This window comes from Suricata suricatta, chromosome 12 (genome assembly GCF_006229205.1).
Source record: "Suricata suricatta isolate VVHF042 chromosome 12, meerkat_22Aug2017_6uvM2_HiC, whole genome shotgun sequence".
Lineage (NCBI taxonomy): Eukaryota > Metazoa > Chordata > Mammalia > Carnivora > Herpestidae > Suricata > Suricata suricatta.
The window spans coordinates 60916612-60925965 of NC_043711.1; positions in this window are offsets into that span (position 1 = coordinate 60916612).

Sequence of the window (9354 nt, forward strand, 5' to 3'; positions counted from 1 at the left end):
AAGGGTCTGGGGAGCCTGGGCGGCTCAGTCAGTTGAACATCCTTCTTCAGCCTAGGTCATGATCTCACGGTTGTGGGTTCGAGCCCTGCATCAGGCTCTGTGCTGATATCTAGCTCAGACCCTGGAGCCTGTCTCCAGATATTGTGTCTCCCTCTCTCTCTGCTCACTCTGTCTCTCTCAAAAATAAATAAAACATTAAAAAAATTAAAAACAAAAACCAGAAGGGTCTGTTTTCACTGTTTTCATCTGCACTATTCCATGTAAGCAGGGAGAAAAGAGGACACATTCCAGACAGACAAGTATCTTGAGGGGTGGATCATAGTACTCACGATGCCCTTTCAAAGGCAAGTGACAGAATGGTACTCAAGGCATGAGAGAGTGTGAAGACGGTGCTCAAGAGAACGTGCATGTGCACCTGTGTGCATAGCCTTGGGCTAGGTTCCCCCAGGAGCCCACCCTGAGGCCAGGATTTGCATGCAAGGAGTTTAGATGCAAGGTGAACATGGGAATCCCTAGTGGGACCAATGGGATGTGGGGTGGGAAGGAATTTACATGCTGTTCTCAAGTACCCTGGCCAATACCTCCCAGTCCCTCTGGGGAGCTGTGGGGGATGGTGTACAACACCCTTAACAATGACATTTATCTACACACTTTTTGTCTGTCATTGTTTCTGGCTTGCTGTGTGGCCCCAGGAAAGCCTCAAAGCAGAGACTCCCAGGTGGCACCAGCCCACCTTCAGCAGGTAGAGTGAGTGTCCCCAGGAAGTAGAATCTGCCACCAAATACAGGAAGATGTCTTGTGCAGTGTGGCCCAGAGGGTACCTAGGCACATGCAGAAACAGGAAGGACACAGGTAAAGCCTTTGTTCCTGCCAGTGGAACAACTGGAGGTTGTCTGGGCCTCTCCTGCCTTGGAATGTCATTTCATAAGTGATCCATTCTTCTTCACTCTTCTTAATGCAGTCTTCTGTTTATTGATGAGCCTGGCAGATAGGTGACTCTGGCTTTAATGTCAAAAGAAAACAAAGGTCAGTTTAACATTACATAGGGGGAAGTCCTTACTTTGTGCTGAATCCTATCAAGTTTTTGTTTGTTTCATTGTTTGAAACCAAGACCTCAACACCAAAGTCCTCAGGAGGGAAATGTCAGCAGGCTGTAAGGAGAGGACAGGAATGACAGAGACCACTGCCAGCCACTGAAGGCTTCTTCAGGAGCTGTCCCATCAGGGTGGCCGCCCCGAGTCCTCCCCAGGCCCTATGACTGTCCGCCCCCACCCCCACCAGGACCCTCACTCAGACCCTGGACTGGACTGGCTATCACAAAGCTCTGCAACTCACACCTCAGCCAGCTGTCCTTTGATTTACAGTTTCCATATTAATAAACTTGCTAAGTCTTATAAAGAATAAGCTCAGGGTACTTAATTCCATGCAACAATTTTTTTGGGAAAAATACTGGTTGTTTTTCTTATATTTTGCTTGGACATGAGGAAGACATAATAGCTTTCCTTTTTTAATTCACAAATAATAAAATAGACTTCTTTTGGCCTACAGGCCCTAGAGTGTTAACACATGTCGACATCTCTGGAGTGCCCAGTGAGACTGGAATGCAGCATGACTGCTTTTTAACATTTCAAGCTCAAATGGACATTTATCATTTTTCCTCTTAATTTGTCTCACCATATCTTTGGACAATCTCTAGCTAGCGTACCGAGCCTGCATTTGTCCTGATGTTATCCCATAGGAACCAGAAGAAGTTGGTATGTAACCAATAAAGATAAGTTGATTTAAAAGACAGTTAGTGAAAGTACAGCCACTTTTCAGATATGGCGAAAGTAAAGGGGGTGGGACAGAGGTGCCTGCACCCTGAGAAATCGTTCTCTCCACTCGGTCTGAGATAACAATGATGCAGCCTGTCCTGGGGGCTGTCTGGGGAGGAGACGTGTCACTGGGGTGGCGGATTCACACTTCAGAGCTAGACGCCTTATCTACCTCGGGGTGCTCTGCGGACCCAGCTTTGGTTCCAGAGGATGCCATGAATGCTCAGGACACAATATGCTGCAGAATTAGCCACAGGCAGAGACAGTGACTGCTCTACCAGAGCCGATCATGCAAAACCAGGCTTTAATGTAGCTTGAAAACCAGGACACTAACAGCATCATTCATCTTGCAGGCTATGGTTGCTTCTATAATAGAATGAAGAATTATTTTCTGGTGAAAGACAAAATGTTTTTCTTCTAGTTCTTGGATATCTTTTTTTCTGGTCTTTTTTTTTTTTAATATTTATTTACTTTAGAGAGAGAGAGACAGAGAATCTGAAGCAGGATCTGCACTGACAGCACAGAGCCCAATGTGGGGCTGGAACTCACGAATGTGAGATCATGACCTGAGCCAAAGTCAGAGGCTTAACAGATGGAGACACCCAGGTGCCCCTCTTCTGGGCTTTTAAATTTGAATTCCCATTGTCACCTGAGCTTTATATAGTAAAACCTTGGATTGCGAGTAACTTGTTCTGTGAATGTTCTGCAAAATGGTCAAAGAGTTCTAATAAATTTTCACTTGATAAGTAACCGATGTCTTGACGGTAGTACAAGTGATAAGTACACTCACAAACCAGGGTTTTGCTGTATTTAAAATTCTAACTTAAGAGAGGAAGAAAGCTTAAGCTTTGTATTTTAACTTCCTTTGGACAAAATGGCCTACAGCAGGAACATTAAAAGATTGAGCCCTGTTCCTTCAGTATGGGATATTAAAATAAAAATTTTTAAATCCAGGTGGTCCAAGCTCATGTATGGTTGCCATTACTTATAGGAAATCTCCACCAAGTGTGTGGAGGAGGCTCAGCTTTGCCAGTCAATTCTTCCTCTGGTCTGCTGAAAGTCACTGGGTCAGAATTTCACTTTTCTTGTTTTTGGAATGAGAGATTTGGACTAGATCATTTCTCAGATCTTTTCAATCTCTAAACGCAATAACCCTTTATTATTGATCTTTGACTATTCTCAGCTTCCCTGCTTCCATCCTGATGATGATGAACCATAGGATCCATTTGTGGAGCACTGACCATGCAGAGAACTGTGGGGTGGCCCTAGGTGCTGGACCTTACTTAGTCCTAAATCTAGTCTACCAAAGAGGCATTATTTCCCCTAGCTCCAAATTAGGAAACAGAGTCTCTGAGAAAATTATGTCAAGTGCTCTAACTCACGTAGCCCACAAGGGAAAAGGGCAGACAGAACTGAAGCTTGGACCCCATGTTCATACCCATTTGCCTTTACTGCCATCCTTTGCCTTTCAAAAACAGATTCAGGGGAAAAAATGATATTCCAAAGCCAAGATCCCAAGATCATCTTTGTTATAGGTTAATAAACCTGAGTAAAATGGAAAACCATTAACCGGCTATTTTGGCTTCTGTAGATTGCTTTGTGAATGCATCTCCCCATTCACTGTTTTGACTAACTGCGTGATAACTGCTAAAACATTGAGATAAAAGCCTATGTAGCTCCCTGTTACATTTATCAGAAGGTGCTGACCGCCTTGTCCAGCTTCTGTAACTTCACCTGCTTGCTAAATAGATAACTTGTTGAAAAACGATCTTTCACTCCTTTTGCTAAGATCTAGCCAGGGCAAGGCCAACATCAACGTGTAAAAAGTCACATAGTCACCACCTCCCGGTATCTTAGGTGTTTAACTATGATTGTTTAACTAAATAATGATGTATTCTGCCTTGCTAAAGTCCATAAAAGCTCACTGCTGCCTTTGTTCGGGGCCATTCTCTGCATTTTTCTCCTTAACATCAGGAGATCAGGTTAGGCCCGGCCATGAATAAAATCTTGCCTCGCTCCTATTCATAGTTTGGTGGTCTTTTTGTAATCACCTCCGCAACAATTTATTTTCTTAAAGTGCCTCAGGCAACTAATGTACTTAGGACTTAGAATGAATTTCCTGGAACAAGCCCCCACCTGCGGAGGATTTTTCCAACAAGTTCCTGTGCTCCAGTGCAAACCTCCTGTCCCCCTTCCCCAAGGGAGCAGCTCTGAAGGCTTAGTCCACTACAAAACCAGTAGGAGTGGCTTGTATTCGGGGCTTGTTCAGTCTGAGAAATAGGTAAAGGGAGAGCAAAGTCCAGCATCATTTCTCAAATGGAAAGCTGGGACAGAACATTCAACCCCTGGTACACCCTCCAAGAGCTAACAGGTAATGAGACTCCTCAGGCATCCATTTGGTCAATTTTCCTGACTCCCCTTTTGAGAAGCAGTTTGCAGTAACTCACAACAGGGAAAGTAGAGGATCAGGAAATACAGAGTCCTGGAGGACAGAGTGTTCTGTGGACTGCATTTAGCCAGAAACATTTTGCTGCTGTTTTAACACCTGTTGTTAATTTCATTCAGTTAAAAAAGTACTTATTGTAGAAAAAAAAAGCAGTTTAGGAGAGAGATAATTCTAATTTTGCAAAGAAGAATATATATACCTTATTTCATTGACTATAAAAAGCTGAATTATTAGAAGTATTGTAATTTTATGTGCTACCAAAGGAAAAAATATTATGAATTAAATTTGATACAAATGTTTCTTAACACTTGGAATTTAATTTTTCATTTATTTTTTTAAGTTTATTTATTTTGAAAAAGAGAGAGAAAGAGCGTGCACGAGAGCACATGTGCGCGCAAGTGAGGGAGTGGCAGAGGTTCCCAAGCAGGCTCTGCACTGTCAGCACAGAGTCCTTCCTATGCCAGGATCGAACTCATAAACTGTGAGATCATGATCTGAGCTGAGCCCAGACTAAGTCCGATACCAAACCGACTGAGTTACCCAGTTGCCGCTCCCTTGGCATTTTAATTTTAATGATGTTTAATGTAATTTGGTGAGATTTTATTTTTTATTATTTTTTATTTTTTAATGTTTTTTTTAATTTATTTTTGAGAGAGAGAGAGAGACAGCACGAGCAGGGGAGGGTCAGAGAGAGAGGGAGACACAGAATCCAAAGACAGGCAACAGGCTCTGAGCTAGCTGTCTGCACAGAGCCTGATGCGGGGCTGGAACCCACAAACCATGAGATCATGATTTGAGCCAAAGTCCTATGCTTAACCGACTGAGCCACCCAGGTAGGTGCCCCTAGTGAAATTTTAAGGACTTTTTTTTACACATAGATTTTTTTTTTGGTATATCACTCTTTATAAAAAAGAGACAGCATCAGGTAAATAAGTGGGTTGATGCTTTTCTAAACCTGGTCATGCTGAGTTTGGCTCTTTTGGATAGGTTTTCAACCCAAAGATTTTGATTTTCTTACAGGGTTTGTTTGTTTGTTTGTTTGTTTGTTTTTTCACACAGTATCCTCTCCAATACATTGAAGACACAGCCTTTCTTTCTTTAAAACAAAACAAAACAAAACAAAAATATGTTTAATGTTTATTTATTCCTGAGAGAGAGACAGAGAGAGAGACAGAGACAGAGAGAGAGAGAGAGAGAGAGAGAGAGAGAGAGGCAGACAGAGCATGAGCAAGGAAGGGCAGAGAAAGAGAGGGAGACACAGAATCCAAAGCAGGCTCCAGGCTCTGAGTGGTTAGCACAGAGCCCAATGTGGGGCTTGAACTCATGAACTGTAAATCATGACCGGAGCTAAAGTTGGATGCCCAACTGACTAAACCACCAAGGCATCTCCCTTTTTTTGTTTAATTTTTTTTAATGTTTAAGACACACCTTTTCTTAAAATGATGTTCCACTATTGCCTTGAATAATTTCTTCCAAGCTGAAGGCATTCATTCTACAAACTCAGAGGAGCATGTGCAGAAAATGACAGTTGTACCATTACTACTGCTGGGCTGACCAGAATGGTAAAATGCATTCCAATTTGTGGACGGTACATAGCAAAAACAAAAACAAACAAACATAAAAAGCACAGTAGGTAGGAGTGTACACAAGTCAGCAAAGACTTTTCTCTGAGATTGAGTCCCTCAGCCTTACCTCTCATGCTATAAAAACTATTTTCCTACTGACCTGTTCCCAGTCTTCTCAGTTAGTTATTTATTTCTAGCCTCTGGCCTTTGCTTGTGCTTTCTTATGCTAGGGAAGTGTCCCTCTCTCGTTCTTACCTCTGACTTTTATATTTCTTTTTTTTTTTTTTAGTATTTATTTATTTTGAGGGGAGGGGAAGAGAAAGTGAGTGAGCAGCAGGGAGAGAGAAGGAGAGAGAAAGAATCCCAAGCCCAATGTAGGAGTCAATCCAATTACCACAAGATCATGACTTGAGCCCAAATCAAGAGTCAGAGTCTCAACCAACTGAACCACAAGGGCATCCCAGACTCTGATACTTGTATTGGCTTCCTAGGACTCATTATTCACTACTGGTTACCAGCCTCTTGAGTCCCACTCCTAAATAAATTTATAAAATAATGTAACAACAATTTGTAAGTAATATAATACATAATAGAAATAAATAATATATATGTATTTAAAAATATATACTTATGGGTACAAATGAGTAAAGTCATTCTGCTAACCCCCTCAGAAGCTATTTCTTTCGACCAATGCAGCTTTTAGTTCCTACTATGGTTGCTTCCTAATTTATAACTTTTGCCACTTCCTCTGTTGCAAATATTCTCATCGTGGCCAATTTCAAGCATCCAGTGGTTTGACAACTTATTAAATACTTTAACATTTAACAAAGTTAAGCAAAAACTCATTGATTCTTCTATATGAGAGGTATCTTAGGACCTTCTTTCTTTTTGCTTTTTCCTCACAATGCTTGACAGTTACAATCTTAGCTTTTAGTATTTTTTTTTGTTCCATTACAGCTTTTTAAAATATCCTTATGCTTTTATCCTTAGTTGTAGTCAGTTAAGCCATGATTTTGCAGATGTAACTGACACATACTGCTTCTCTGCAACAACAAAAACAAGGACAACAACAACAACAACAACAACAGGCTATCCTTGACCTCTCTCCGCACCCCTACCTCCCTGCTGGAACTTGCGTGAGTTCTCTGATGTTACTTTTTAACAGTTATTCTCATTTGCCTCCTATTTTGTAATAACAATGAACTTTGCATGACTTGCTCATGGTTTGAATCCATAATTGGAAAGCCAATGAGTATAATATGCATTTTGTGATTTTAAAAATACCATTTGCTGCTACACCAGGTAGGACTATAATGTAATTTCTTCAACAAGTGTTCAATGCTAGTTAAGTCAAATTTATTCTAAGATCAAAGCCAAATAATTTTTCTTACATTCTACTGGTTGTTTAAAATCATGGCACTTTTTAATTTGTTTCCATTTGGAACATGACTTTTTTTGGTTTCTCTTTGTTTTTTCCTGGAGTTTTTAACTGCTTTTTGTGCTTCTTGTAGACAAAAGAGTCATGTGTCCATAATATTTTTAAGTTGCTCTGTCATCTCACCTTCTCAGTCAGAGGGCCCATTACATGGTGTTTTTCTAATACCTTCTGTAACTGAGATGCTTCCTCCCAGAGCCTGTGTCCTTCAGTCCCAACGTGTCCAGCCCATCTGCAATCCTATGACTTTACTTCCTTCTGCTAGAGTCCACTATTTCTACTATTCCCCACATTTCTCCTTTATTTTGCTGGGGTACATTTTATTAACTTCTTTTTTTATTTGTTTTTTATTGTGTATTTATTTTTGAGAGACCAAAAAGGAGACAGAGTATGAGAGGGGGAGGGGCAAAGAGAGAGGGAGACACAGAAACTGAAGCAGGCTCCAGGCTCTGAGTTGTCAGCACAGAGCCCGACGCAGGGCTCAAACTCACCAACTGTGAGATCATGACCTGAGTAGAATTTTGACACTTAACAGACTGAGCCACCCAGGCACTCCTGCTTCTTAAAAAATTGTGTGTCAGGTAAATGAAGATTCTCATGGCTAGTAAATTTCATTTTCCTGTTTACTTACCTAATTTCTTCCCACAACATAGAATCCCACATCCAAAATGATTTTCCTTTACAATATTCAGTGCTTTACTTCACTCTTGTCTAATATTTAGTACCACTAATGAGAAGTCATTTCAGTCTTGTGTTTTGTCCCTTGTCTTTTATGCTTTACTTCATAGTGTCCTGTAATGTCTTAAATGTCTTGGATTTAGGAAAACTCTTACTCTTTGCCTTAGGACAGATACCTACCCTTTTGGAAAATCCCAGTTTGGGGAGGACGAGGACAGTACGACAAAACCCACTTTGAACAACTGATTTCCTTGACCCTCTTGGAAGTGATTGTTTTGCCTCTGCTTGCAACTGCTTAGTTCTACTTCTTCTACCCATTTTACTGAGGCATAATCACACTGAAAAAATGCACAAATCTTAAGTATGCAGCTTGAAACTTCTTTCCAAAATGAACCCATCTTTGTACTCTACACCTGGCTCAAGACAGAGTATCAGCACACCCAAAGCGGTCTTCTCCTTCCCTGTCAGCCTCCTCCCACCTCCCAAAGAACAGCTGTTCTGACTTCTAAGGCCCTCCTTTTATGCCACCATCTCAGCCCCCCCGCCAGGTCTGACTTCTACATGTAGAAGATTACTTCTGCCTGTCTAGAACTTAACATACATGGAAGCACACAGCGTATACTTTTGTGTCTGATTCCTCTCGTTCACCGTTACTTTTGGGAGTCAAGCACATTGTTGCCTATAATTGTAATCCATTCATCCTCAATGTGCTGTAGTGTTCTATTGTGTGAATGTGTATCTTTATTCTACTGTCGTTGTATATTTGGGTTGCTTCAGTTTGGAATTGGCTGAATTGTGTTCCTAACACTGTATCCCCAAATTCATATATTTACCCTAACATCCAAAGCTACTTTTTTAAATATAAAGCTTTTAAATGGGTAAGTAAGGTAAAATAAAGTCATTAGGGTTGGCCTTAATCCAGTAAGACTTACCTCTTTATAAGAAGAGGACACAGACACATACAGAAGGAAAGCCAGAAGAAAACATGAGGAGAAGATCACCATCTACAGCCCAGGAGAGAGGCTTTAGAAGAAACCACCCTTGCCAACACATTGCTCTCAGACTTCTAGACTCCTCCAGAATTAGGACAAAACAACTCTCTGCTGTTTAAGCCTTTCCGCCTAAGGTACTTTGTTACAATCACCCTAACAAACTGATAAAGAACTATTACAAATAGTGCCGCTTTGAGCACTTTGTATCTGTCTTCTAGTGAACATTTGTACTGATTTCTGTAATATACAAGGAACTCACCAAACTTCACACCCATGAAACAAATAACCTAGTGAAGAAATGGGCAGAAGATATGAACAGACACTTCTCCAAAGAGGACATCCAGATGGCCTACAGGCACATGAAACGATGCTCAACATCACTCATCATCAGGGAAACACAAATCAAAACCACACTGAGATACCA